Consider the following 14,078-nt stretch of genomic DNA (forward strand, 5'->3'; position numbering starts at 1 on the left):
GGGATGGTCGGGGCAGCGGCAGACCGACAGTGGGGAGTGTTTTCGGGGCGGGAGGGGCAGCGCACCACCGGCCGCGGGCGGCGGGGTGGCAGCTGTTAGGCTGGTGGTGGCCAGCGGCTCAGGGGGGTGGAGGCTGAAGATGAACTGCAGGCCCTTGATTTTGTATCCAACGGCTACAAAATCGACTGACCAGAGATGAAAAAGTCAGTTGACTGACATGTAGCCTCACCTCTAGTGCGTTCAATTTCGACAGTAAAATTCAGTTTTAACAGCAACAATCAGTTTCGACAGCAAAATTCAGTTTCGACAGTTAAGTTCAGTTTCGACAGTTAAATTCAGTTTCAACAGTTAAGTTCAGAGATGAGCTGCTGATGTATTCTACATCTAGCACTTTGTGGTTATGTATTTTTCATTATCTATGGGAGATGCTATTATAATTCCACTCGGGTTAACGTTGTCTCTCTTCTCCTGCTTCAGCCTCGGCGACATACAACTCACCGGAGCTGCTTCGACGACGAAACCCTCCATCACAGCGGAGCAGTACCTCGGGCTCCATCTCCAAACGCCTAAGATATTCTTCCCCTCCTTCGACAGCCAAATCAGTCGGAGCATCCACACTGGCCAACCCAATTAGGGTGAGATCGACATGGCTTTGCCAAAGAGGTTGTACACTTGTTGCATCTATTTTTCACTCTACATGTTATATATATTGTCCACTGAGCACACGGAGTAACAGGAAATACGATTATTTTATCCTACTATATGACAAGCAGTGAGGTACCAGGCAACTTAGCTATCCGTGATGGACTCTCTTGAATGCCATCATTATTTATCTCTGCGCTTTTGATCTTTGCATTTGTCGATGGCCCTGGGAGCTGAGCTAGTAGGGCAGTGGCCTGGGTCCAAAGTAATAGAAGTAGCACAAAAACATTCTTAGTGTAGGCTTTTCCTTGCTCAAGCCTGCCTACTATAATTGCCAGTGCTTGAAAGGAAAAGTGAATGCAAAACATAGGAATTGGAAAGTTTGCTATGGTACTACTTTTCATGAATTTGGTGCAAAGGAATGGAGCAAAGGAAAACTGTAGGATTTGTTCCTTTAGTGTCTCCTTGAAAGAAAAACCATAGGAATTTTAATTTCCACTTGTACTCCTTTTCAAATTCCTATTCATGAAGCACAAGACTAAGAGATAGTAGCATAATAGCATTATAACCGTACATTTTCTTGTGGTTTGACTTAATCTCACCATGCTTCTTTGCATCCTATGTTCTTCCAATTCTTGTGAACCAAACACCCAGATTGGCAGAAATCCTGTGTTTTTAAATTCTCTGTTTTGCACATGCATTCCTATCCTATTCCCCTCTATTTCCTATCTCTGCATTGTTAGAATCCTCAAATTCAAACAAGCCCTTACACAATTACATCTGTTACAGATATGTGTCAAAGAAAACCTTGTGTGGTTTGTCCTGCTCCTGTGGTGCTGTGTTCCACCCCAGCTCAGCTGCTCCAACGACGGAAGGGTTCACCATAGCAGGGATCCGCTCTCCAGACTGTCTTTCGCCGTCTCAGATCTTCTTTCCCACCACCGGCAGCCACGACAACTACATTACCATCATCAACTGAGCAGATGACCTTGAGGACTACATGGGTCCGCAAGAGAGGTCACACTCTTCTGTGTCTGCTTACGTTATGCATCACTTAATATGATGACATGCTACTTTATCGTCGTGTTCACCTATTAGACTCTGAGTCAGGTCCAAACTTATGCTGAAACTTGAGTTTTTAAATGGTTGTGGGGTACATATTGGGGCAACAATCAGTACTATCTGTCTACTATCTGGTTAATCTCGGGTGTCTACTATGAGTTTCATGTTGGGTGCAAACAAACATTAAAGGAGCCATTATCTGTATTTTTTTAACTAAAGATGTTATCTACCTGCTATCATTGGTTTTGGGTCTATCCATAGTTTGCTACCATCACTATGGATATGTGCATGCACTCCTTACATAATCTCGCTATGTTTTATTCCTATGCATGTCAGTTATTATACACAATGGAACTGAACATGTAGAGCAAAAGAGACGAGCCTTGCATGGTAATAAAATTTCATGTAGACATCGCTCCATGGTGGGCGCAAAGGCAGCCCCCCTCCACCCATTTTGGATCGTAATCAAGAGGAAGATAACTGTTCTGAGGGGGATTCAGAAGCAGAAGACCACTCCTATTTACCCCATGAGGTCTTCGCTCTAACTTGGCATGCTGATGTTGGTAATATCATGCATATGGTGCCTTGCATTGCTTACTGTATACATCAAAGATGTCATCTGCTTAGTTTAGACATGCTTTGTGTCAATGCCATCTGTTTAGTTTCTTTATCGTATATGTGAATCATGCAATGCCATCTTGTTTAGCCAGGCATCATATATGTGAATTTTGCAATTCCACCATGGTTAGCTAGTCATCTTATATGTGAATTATATCATGACATCAATTTTTTATTTGGTGTTAAATTTTTCAACAATTTTAGTACATTCAATAACTCTTCCAGTGCATCAGCCATTCGACATGGTCATGGAAAAATCTGGAGTGGAAACAAGGTCTTCAAAGCAGAAAATGCTATCTGACGAAGCGCATGTCTTGCTGGTTACAAATAGCTCCACATAAGAGGATTCAGAGACAGATGACCAGTCCTATCCCCCCCCCCGAGGTGCATGTTCTAACTTGGCCGGATTATGTTGCTCATATCGTGTGTATGGTATCTTGCATTGCTATGTCATTTGCTTACTTTAGACATGCTTTGTGTGAATGCCACCTGTTTAGTGTCTAATTACCATATATGTGAATTATGCAATGCCATCTTGTTGCAAGACATTATATATGTGAATTATGCAATGCTATCTTGTTGCAAGGCATTATATATGTGAATTATGCAATGCCATGCTATTTAGCCAAGTGTCATATATGTGACTTATATCATGCCGTCCTTTTTTTGTATTTCTCATTGCTTTTGTCGACAATGTTTGTATATTCAACTGCTCTTCTTGTGCATTAGCCATTTGAATTGGTGATGGAGAAATCTGGAGTGAAAACAAGGTCTTCATAGCAGACAATGCTACCTGCTAAAGCAGATATCTTGTTGGTTACAGATAGCTCTTTAGAGGAGGATTCAGAGGCAGATGTGTAAGTGCATCTAGTGCCTGAGCGAGTCCTGGATTAGGGGGTCTCCGGACAGCCGGACTATCTCCATTGGCCGGACTGTTAGGCTTTGAAGATACAAGGTTGAAGACTTCGTCTCGCGTCCGGATGGGACTCTACTTGGCGTCGAAGGCAAGCTAGGCAATACGGATATGGATACCTCCTCCTTTGTAACCAACCTTGTGTAGCCCTAACCCTCTCTAGTGTCTATATAAACCGAAGGGTTTTAGTCCGTAGGACAACAACAATCATAACATACAATCATACCATAGGCTAGCTTCTAGGGTTCAGCCTCTCTGATCTCGTGGTAGATCTACTCTTGTACTACCCATATCATCAATATCAATCAAGCAGGACGTAGGGTTTTACCTCCATCAAGAGGGCCCGAACCTGGGTAAAACATTGTGTCCCCTGCCTCCTGTTACCATCCGGCCTAGACGCACAGTTCGAGACCCCTACCCGAGATCCGCCGGTTTTGACACCAACATTGGTGCTTTCATTGAGAGTTCCTCTGTGTCGTCGCCGTTAGGCTTGATGGCTCCTACTATCATCGATAGCGATGTGGTCCAAGGTGAGAATTTTCTCCCCGGACAGATCTTCGTATTCGGCGGCTTTGCACTGTGACCTAATTCGCTTGGCCATCTGGAGCAAATTGAAAGCTACGCCCCTGGCCATCAGGTCAGATTTGGAAGTTTGAACTACACAGCCGACATCCGCGGAGACTTGATCTTCGACGGATCGGAGCCATAGCCGGGCGCGCGCACTATCACGATGGGTATGACCTAGCTCTGCCACAGAACAGTACCCCACAGGCCGCGCCCGCATCAGCTCCGACCCTTAGCTCGGAGCCAACTGCGCCAATCGAGGATGGGTGGTTAGACACCGCCTCAGGGGCTGCAGTCCCAACGGCGATCGAGCCGAACACCAGCCTAACCCTTTGCGCAGCCCTTGACTCCAAGGTGCCGGACTCTTTTCCGGACTCCGAATCATCCGCGCCCCTGCCAATCGAATCCGATTGGGCGCCGATCATGGAATTCACCGCCGCGGATATCTTTCAGCACTCACCCTTCGGCGACATTCTGAATGCACTAAGGTCTCTCTCTTTGTCAGGAGAACCCTCGCCGGACTATGGCCAACAGGATTGGGATGCGGACGACGAAGAAATTTGATGCCCACCCACCACCCACTTCGTAGCCACTGTCGATGATTTAACTGACATGCTCGACTTCGACTCCGAAGACATCGACAGTATGGACGGCGATGTAGGAGACGAACATGAACCAGCGCCTATAGGGCACTAGAAAGCCACCTCGTCATATGACATATACATGGTGGATACACACAACGAAGGCAATGGCGACGAGATAGTGGAGGATGACCCCTCCAAGAAGCAAACCAAGCGCCGACGTCAGCGGCGCCGCTATAAGTCCCGCCAAAGCAAAAGTGGTGATACCGGCACAGGAGATTATAACACTCCGGATAGTGCCGAAGACAACAACTATCCCCTCCAGCAAGATTTAGAGCAGGAGGATGAAGGAGCCATCTCTTCTGAGAGAGCAGCAGACGGAGAGGAGGAGGATGACAATTACATGCCCCCCTCTGAAGACGAGGCAAGCCTCAGCGACGGTGAATTCGCCGTACCAGAGGATCCCGTCAAACAAGTGCGCTTCAAGCACCGGCTCATGGCCACGGCAAATAGCCTGAAGAAAAAGCAGCAGCAGCTTCAAGCTGATCAAGATCTGCTAGCTGACAAATGGACTGAAGTCCTCGCGGCCAAGGAATATTAACTCGAGCGCCCCTCCAAGAATTACCCAAAGTGCAGGTTACTACCCCGACTGGAGGAAGAAGCGTATGATACGGCTGATCGGCCACCTCGTGGCCGCGATAGAGAGGCATTCCAGCCAAAAGCTCAGCCTCCACCCCGACGCCATTCAAATAAAAAGGCATGGGGAGATACGCCAGACCTGCAAGACATATTGGAGGACAAAGAAAAGCATGCAAGATCGATCTACGGATCATGATGGTGCATCACTCTACGAGATGATAAACGTCATGCCGGATACAGTAAAAGCAAATCCGGTCGGGCCGAACACAGCGGGCAAGACCCATTCGAGCTGCGTCGCGATATAGCCCAATACAGAGGCACTGCACACCCCTTATGCTTCACAGACGAAGTAATCAAACATCAATTCCCAGAAGGTTTCAAACCTATAAATATTGAATCATACAACGGCACAACAGATCCCGCAGTATGGATTGAGGATTTCCTCCTCCACATCCACATGGCCCGCGGTGATGACTTACACACCATCAAATAGCTCCCACTAAAGCTCAAAGAACCAGCGCGACATTGGCTTAACAGCTTGCCAGCGGACTCCATTAGCTGTTGGGAAGATCTTGGAGCCACATTCCTCGACAACTTTTAGGGCACTTATGTGCGACCACCAGACGCCGATGACTTGAGCCATATAATTCAGCAGGCAGAAGAGTTGGCCAAGCAATTCTGGACTCGGTTCCTTACAAAGAAAAATCAAATCGTCGACTGTCCGGATGTGGAGGCCTTAGCGGCTTTCAAACACAACATCCGAGACGAGTGGCTAGCCCGGCACCTTGGTCAGGAAAAGCCGAAATCTATGGCAGTTCTCACGACGCTCATGACCCACTTTTGTGCGGGAGAAGACAGCTGGCTGGCTCGCAGTAATAACATATCAAAGAACCATGGTACCTCAGATACCAAGGACGGCAATAGCAGGTCACGTCACAACAAACATAAGCGCCACATTAACAACGAAAATACTGAGGATACGACAGTCAATGCCGGATTCAAAGGCTCTAAACCCGGTCAGCAGAAAAAGGCATTCAAACAAAATACGTCGGGTCTGTCCAGCTTGGACCGTATACTTGATCGCTCATGTCAAATACACGGCACCCCAAACAAGCCAGCCAATCACACCAACAGGGATTGTTGGGTGTTCAAGTAGGCCGGCAAGTTAATTGCCAAAAACAAGGACAAGGGGCCGCATAGCGATGATGAGGAGGAGCCCCAGCAGCCGCACACCGAAGGGCAGAAGAGGTTTCCCCCGCAAGTGCAGACGGTGAACATGATATACATGACCCACATCCCCAAGAGGGAGCGGAAGCGTGCGCTTAGGGACATTTATGCGTTGGAGCCAGTCGCCCCAAAGTTCAACCCTTGGTCCTCCTGTCCGATCACCTTCGATCGTAGGGACCACCCCACTAGTATCCGTCATGGTGGATTTGCCGCACTGGTCCTAGACCCAATCATTGACGGATTCCACCTCACTCGAGTCCTTATGGATGGCGGCAGCAGCCTAAACATGCTTTATCAGGACACAATGTGCAAAATGGGTATAGACCCCTCAAGGATCAAACCCACAAAAACAACCTTTAAAGGCGTCATTCCAGGTGTGGAGGCCCATTGCACAGGCTCAATTACACTGGAAGTGGTCTTCGGATCCCCGGATAACTTTCGAAGCGAAGAGTTAATCTTCGATATAGTCCCATTCTGCAGCGGTTATCACGCGCTGCTTGGGCGAACCACATTTGCTAGATTCAATGCGGTACCGCATTATGCATACCTCAAGCTCAAGATGCCAGGACCTCGTGGAGTTATTACAGTAAATGGAAACACAGAGCGCTCCCTTCCAACAGAGCAGCACACCGCGGCCCTCGCAGCAGAAGCACAAAGCAGCCTCTCAAGGCAATCAACCAGTTCGGCGCTTCAATGCCCGGACACCTTCAAGCACCCTCGGAGCAATCGGCAAATAGACCACCTGGCGCGATCTGAGCTCGCGTAGCAATACGACGGCCACCCCAATCCCAGCCCAACGGCGAAACTCGTGCCGCGCGTACATAATTACGCATTAAAAATACCATGGGCACAGGTGGGGAGGGGGGCACAACTACGGCACGCCCCAAGACGCGGCTTAAACCTCACTAGGGGCTTCCCGTTTGGTTATTTTTTCTTTTCTTTTCAGGACCTTAATCTCTGGAAACACTGTCCGGCAGTACTATTGCCGAACACATGATGCAGCAACCAAGGAGGCAGACAGCTACGTCATACCACAGACTTCCCAGGTTGATTACAGTAACAAGCGAAATATTCGATTTAATATCATTCCTCAGCTTGCCCTTGGAAGGGACATAGCCCTACTCTTTGCTTGTCGCACTATCAGTATCATTCTGCTTTAACGCAATTGTTTGAATAAATAATGCATGACATTACGACTATTATTGCATTCATGTTATTCATATGTGTTCATTAATGACACCATGCAACCGTACACCTTGGTACGGCTAATACATCAGGGGCTTACGTACCTCACAATACGGTGTGACAAGTCCGAACACTTTCACAAGTGCGGCACCCCGAAGTTATAGCATTATATGCATTAGCTCCGAATCATGTCTTTGGTCAAATGTTGGGTTTGCCCGGCTCCTATGTTTTGGTACCTTACGTTCCGCTCTATCGGCTAAGGTAGCGCTAGGAGAACTACTGCGATTGTGCCCCGGTTCTGCTGTGTTCAGCACCTCAGTAGAGAAAGCTAAAACTGACTGTCATGATAAGGCGAGAGACTGGTCGCTGTTCGGCGAGGTTTTTGAGTCCCTAAAGACTTATGCCACTTAGAGCGAGGGGTCGGCCCTGTCCCGCTTAAAGGCGTGTATCGCGCCCCAAATTCGGCCTTCCGAATACCAGGGGCTTCGCCAAAATTTAAAATTATAGAATTCTATGGCTAAGTGAGAGTGATAAAGCATTATTAGTCCGGTTGCCTTGTTCGTTGTGCTGAGCACCTCCCTCGAAGGATCCAAACATGGGAACAAGAGTGCTCAGGTTTATCCCGAACACCCCAGCACTCGTGGCATGGGGGCAAAAGCCGAGGACTAGCCATCTCTCAGATTCGATAAACAGCCAAACAGAAGGTAATATTTTAAATTCAAACAAGCGTTGCATAGCGCATATGAAACAAGTTTTCATAATTACAGGATAAAACGGGCAAGCCTCATTCAAATATTACATCTTTTGAATAGTCATCCACGATGAGACAGGCACCCGGCAGAACACCCTCATAGTACATCTCAGGGTGGCGGTGCTCCTTGCCCTCCGGCGGCCCCTCCTTGATCAGCTTCACGGCGTCTAGCTTGACCCACTGCAATTTCACACGGGCGAAAGCCCGGCGTGCACCTTCAATGCAGACAGATCGCTTGACGACCTCCAGCCTCGGGCAGGCATCCACAAGCCGCCTCACCAGGCCGAAGAAGCTGTTCAGAAGGGCGTCGCCTGGCCATAGCCGGACTATAAAGCTCTTCATGGCCCGATCGGCCGCCTTATGTAGCTCGACCATCTGCTTCAGTTGGTCGCTCATTGGCACCGGGTGTTCGGCCTCAACATACTGAGACCAGAACAACTTCTCCGTTGAGCTTCCATCCTCGGCCTAGTAAAATTGTGCGGCATCGGACACACTGCGGGGCAAATCTGCGAATGCTGCTGGAGAGCTCCGGATTCGGGTAAGTAATCAGTAATTTACTTTTACATGCTTGCTTTGCATACAGAAAGCCTTCCCCGCCACTATCTTCATCATTGCGTCGATATCTTGGAGGGCCTTTTGGGCTTCGGCCTTGGCACTTCTTGCACTCTCGAGGGTCGCGGCAAGCTTAGACTCCCGCGTCTTTGAGTCAAGCTCCAACGCCTCGTGCTTCGCCATGAGAGCCTGGAGCTCTTCCTGCACCTCGCCCACCCGAGCCTCATGCTTCTCTCGCTCGGTGTGCTCCTTGGCCGCTATATCCTCGACCTTGGTTAGCGCTTGCTTCAGGGTCGCCACCTCGGTCGTGACCCCTGGGAAATATACGTTGATCCTGTCATTTTGCAAATTGCGTCTTCTTTTATATACATATCTATAGACAGGGTATTACTTACCCTTGTTCTCCTCGAGCTGCCTCTTGGCAAGACCGAGCTCTTTCCTGGACCCCTCGAGGTCTTGCTTCAGTATGGCCACCTCCGCAGTCAGTGCCGCGGACGCCAACAGCGAAGCCTGCACATGCATATTGACACACTTATATTAGACTCCTGCGATATTATTTGATCCTCTGTTCGGCTTTTCTTTGTGAACAGTGAACAAAGCATCAGGGGCTACTATCTATGCGGTAATATTTCTACTACATTTTAAAACACTTACCTCAAAGCCTGTTAGAAGGCTGGCACATGCTTCAGTCAATCCTCTCTTGGCGGACTGAACCGTCTTGATCACCGCACTCATGATAGTGCGGTGCTCCTCGTCGATGGAAGCGCTGCGAAGCACTACCAGCAGATTGTCTGGCGCCTCTGGATGGACAGAGGTTACCAGCACAGGCATCTTGCCCCTCTTAGAAGGAGGCCGCCTGCCCGAGCCCGGAACCACTGGAGGGTCCGGCGCGGTGTTCGGCTGAGGGCCGAACTCGAAGCTCTCAGGGGCCCCGTCCCCTCGGCTCCCGGAGTCCGGAAGGTTGCCTTGAGGTGCCTCCAGGACTGTCTCCCCTCGACCCGGTGCCTCTTGAGATAGCACCTTGGCGTCGTCAGCAGGATGAGGGGAGGTGGCGGTCGGGACTGGATCGCTATCCATGTCCGACGAGCCCAGGGAGCCGTCCGATGATACACCGATGCTGGTTCGCGGCGGCCTACATAATCATGTTCGGCATTAGGGAAAGCAGTGTGACAAAGGAATGCTACGAGTTACTCTGGTATCCGGATACTTACAATCTCCCCAGGGGCTTGGCCCTGGGCAACCACTTGTCTTCATCTTCGTCGGCGGCGGTGGAGCTATCCGGAAGGAGAGTCCTTCCCTTCTTGGACCCTTCGCCCCACAGTTAGGGCGGCCTTCCTTTTCTTATCTCCCCCTGCAGGAGGGGGAGCATCGTCTTCTTCTTCCTCGTCTTCAGGGGAGGAGTGCACCGCAGAGTCATCGGACGGTGAGTCTGACGACGCCTGGCGTCGGGAACTCTTTTGGGTTCCCTTGGCCTTCTTGGTCTTCTCCGGCACCGTATAAGGAGCCGGAGTCAGCATCTTCGCCAGAAGAGCATCTGCTGGGCCTTCGGGCAAAGGAGCCGGATAATCGATCTGTCCGGCGTCTCCTGCCAGTCCTGTCAAAGGTACGGGAGTTTAGATCCTGCATGGAGTCAACGTATAAAAAATAAGTATCCTGCGAGAGGTAAAGCAGCTTACCGCTTTGGCTTGGCACTTCGCGCTGAATCCACGATCCTCAGTAATGGGAGGGGGGACCTCGGCACTTTTGAACAGCACCCTCCAGGCATCTTTGTGAGTTGTGTCGAAAAGCCTGTTCAGAGTTCGGTGCCACGCCGGGTCGAACTCCCACAAGTTGAACTCCCGTTGTTGGCACGGGAGAATCCGGCGGTGGAGCATGACCTGGACCACGTTGACAAGTTTGAGCTTCTTGTTCACCATGTTTTGAATACATGTTTGGAGTCCGGTCAGCTCTTCCGAACTACCCCAGGATAGGCCCTTCTCTTTCCAGGAGGTGAGCCACGTGGGGATGCCAGATCGGAACTCGGGGGCCGCTGCCCATACAGGGTCACGCGGCTCGGTGATGTAGAACCACCCCAATTGCCACCCCTTTATGGTTTCCACAAAGGAGCCCTCGAGCCATGTTACGTTGGGCATCTTGCCCACCATGGCGCCTCCGCACTCCGCCTGGCGGCTGCCCACCACCTTCGGCTTGACATTGAAGGTCTTCAACCATAAGCCAAAGTGGGGCTTGATGCGGAGGAAGGCCTCGCACACGACGATAAACGGCGAGATGTTGAGGATGAAGTTCAGGGCCAGATCATGGAAATCCAGGCCGTAATAGAACATGAGCCCCTGGACCAATGGATGGAGAGGGAATCCCAGTCCACGGAGGAAATGGGTGAGGAATACTACCCTCTCATGGGGCCTGGGGGTGGGGATGAGCTGCCCCTCATCTGGGAGCCGGTGCGCGATGTCGTCGAGCAGGTATCCGGCTCTCCTCAGTTTCCTGATGTCTCCCTCCGTGACGGAGGAGACCATCCACCTGCCTCCCGCTCCGGACACGGTTGGAGAAGGTCGAGGTGGGAAGTGTGGACGTGGGCGCTAGAGCTCGAGTGTGCGAAAACGGATGAGCAAATGGGGAAGAAGGTGTGGATAGAAAGGTGAATCCTTATCCCTTTATATGGGCGGACGAAGCTAAGCGTCCCCACTTGCCCGGTAAAACTCGCTTATCCCCCAAGCGCCATAATTGGTGGCACGGTTGGGTTACCCACGCCCGTATTGATGAGAATCCCGTAATAAGGGGACACGATCTCTGCTTTGAGCAGACCCTTGAGGTTCGAACACTAGGGTGCGCGCGGAGATTTCACCTCCTACCTACCTGCACCCCTCCGCCATGCGAGGATCTAAACTATGGAAAGAACGACACAGGAGACACAGGGTTTATACTAGTTCGGGCCACCGTTGTGGTGTAATACCCTACTCCAGTGTGTGGTGTGGTGGATTGCCTGTTGGGCTGATGATGATGAACAATACAAGGGAGAACAGCCTCGCGAGTGTCTGTTCTTGGCTTGGGCGATGAACTGCTCGGAGGAGTTCAGTCCCCCTTCTCTCTCTCTGCCTCCAGCCAACCGACCCCTTGCTATGCGGGTGGCTGGTCCTACTTATAGAGTCCCTGGTCCTCTTCCCAAATATCGAGCGGGAAGGGAGCCAACATTGGCGGGCTAATTTGAAGGGGGACAGCAAGTATCAGCTATCCTGACAAAAGTAGTCTTCGCCTGCGCAAAGCTCTAGTGATGACACCGTCTTGGGCTCCACGGTGACCTCCCTCTCGTAGTCCTCCTGGTCTTGGTCTCATTGCACCGAAATGGCAACCTTTGCCTGATGCCTCGGTACTCCACGGCTGCGCTTGCCCCCTTTGCACCAAAGAGGAAAGGAGGACGCTGCGCGGGCTGGCACCCGCCTGGCGCCCTGAGTCGTCATGGCTTGCATCATGGGCACCTCGTGAGGTACCCCGCCTTGATCTCTCCGCCTCCTCGTGAGCCAACCTAACGAGGCCGTGCCTGAGGAAGCCCCGCGTTGTCCGCCCCGCGAGGCTTGGCCCCTTGCGAGGGTCTTGGGTTTGTGTTGGTGAAGACGGGCCGTGCTGGGCCCCCCTTTGAGCCACGCCGTAGGCCGCAGGCAGGCAAGTCTGGGGACCCCCGTTCCCAGAACGCCGACAGTGGCCCCCGGGCCCAAGGTGCACCCGGACTTGGCCGTGCTGGGAGGCGGAAGGGCAAGAGCGAAGCACCGTGGGCCCTAACAGCCTGTGGCCTTGGGCGCCGCGTGGCGGTTGATTGGACGTGGGTGTCTCCACTTCCCCATGGCGCCCCAGCAACTGCACGGATTGGACAAGGCCCTGCATGCAAGGTGGGTCATGATTAGCTGCGATCGTGGGGGCCGTCGGTTGGCCCTCGCCAACTATAAGTACTGATCGACGCGCGCCCTTCCAGTTCATCTCACTTTGCTTCTTCTTCTCCATGGCCCCGTCGAGGAGGTTCTCGCCCGCGGAGAAGGGGAAGGCCTGCCAGGTTGAGCATGCCTCTCCTCCGCCCAAGCACGGCCGAGGGCGCCCCCGCAGACATCCTATGGCCACCACGGCAGCTCCCCGCAGCCGCGGAGATGCTTTCCAGCATGGCGGCGGGCTGATTTCTACGACCAGGGGGTGCGCTCCGGCTGCACGTCCCCCCATGTCGCGCTTCCACGCCGCCGAGGTGCTGCCGGAGTTCGTCGTGTGGTCGGCGGAGCTGACTAGCACCCGGCTTCCTCTTCCTCGCTTCCTCCTTGGCGAGCTCCCGGCCGGCGCCCCAGGCAGCCTCTGGCTTCAGGCCGACGGCTGCTGCAGCCGGGCCTCATGGGTTTCACTGGAGGTCTCCGCAGCCGGGAGCCTGGCCCCGGCCTGCGGTTGGCAATCATTTGCCTGCGCGCGCGGCCTTGGCCGTCGGTGCACCCTACACTTCAAGTTCGATGGTGATGCCACCCTCTACGTGAGGGTGTTTGGGGAAGATGGTCGCCGCGCAGGGTGTTTCCCCGAGGGTGACGATCGGGGCTGGAACTCGGCTCCGGCGATGACGGAGAGGGCAGCGCTCGCGCGGCAAGCGGCGCTCAGGGTTCTTAAAGCTTCTTTGGCTCTTCTTCAGGCGGCGGCTCTTCTAGCGGCGACCGTGGTCAGCCCCCATGCCGCCGTATCTGCTTGGGAGGTGGCAGCGTGTCCGCCCACCATCGCGCCCTGGTGAAGCGCGAGAGGGTGTCCGCCTGAGCTCCGGAGGCAGCTCGGGCTTCCCTGCGGGCCGGTGTGAGGCGAGCTGCACCAGATTTGTTCTTCCTTTTCCTTTTTCCTGCGTAAAAAGGGGAGTAGCGTGGGGTCCACGGGGGCGTGTATGGGTTATTGCTGTTAATCATTGTTTTGCTTTCTTTATCATACCTTCCGGCTACGTGCCCGCGCGTGGATGGTTCCCGGCCCCAGCCGCGGGGGCGACCGACCCAGGCCCTGTGTTTGTGTCGTGGTGCCCGAGGGGCACGGACTGGAGGGGTGCTCCTGCAAGGGGCCCAGGTCGCGAACCCTTTGAATGACTAGGATAGGAACATTCGCGAGGGTGCTCGGCTGCCTCCCTCGCGAGGCCTTGCTCAAGAGAAATCGAGGCATGAGAATGAAAAGCCGAAGAACCTCACGCCAAAGATGGCAACAACTTCAATAAAACTTCGAATGAGAAGGAACAAGCCAACTGTGGAAAGCAAATGAAAAGCCGCGTCCGGCACCTAGTCTAGTCTTCGACGTAATCTCACCAGCGCGGAGCTAAGTGCTACCACTGGGCGTGGGAGGGAGCCCC

Source organism: Triticum dicoccoides, chromosome 4A (assembly GCF_002162155.2).
Source record: "Triticum dicoccoides isolate Atlit2015 ecotype Zavitan chromosome 4A, WEW_v2.0, whole genome shotgun sequence".
In the NCBI taxonomy this organism is placed as follows: Eukaryota; Viridiplantae; Streptophyta; class Magnoliopsida; order Poales; family Poaceae; genus Triticum; species Triticum dicoccoides.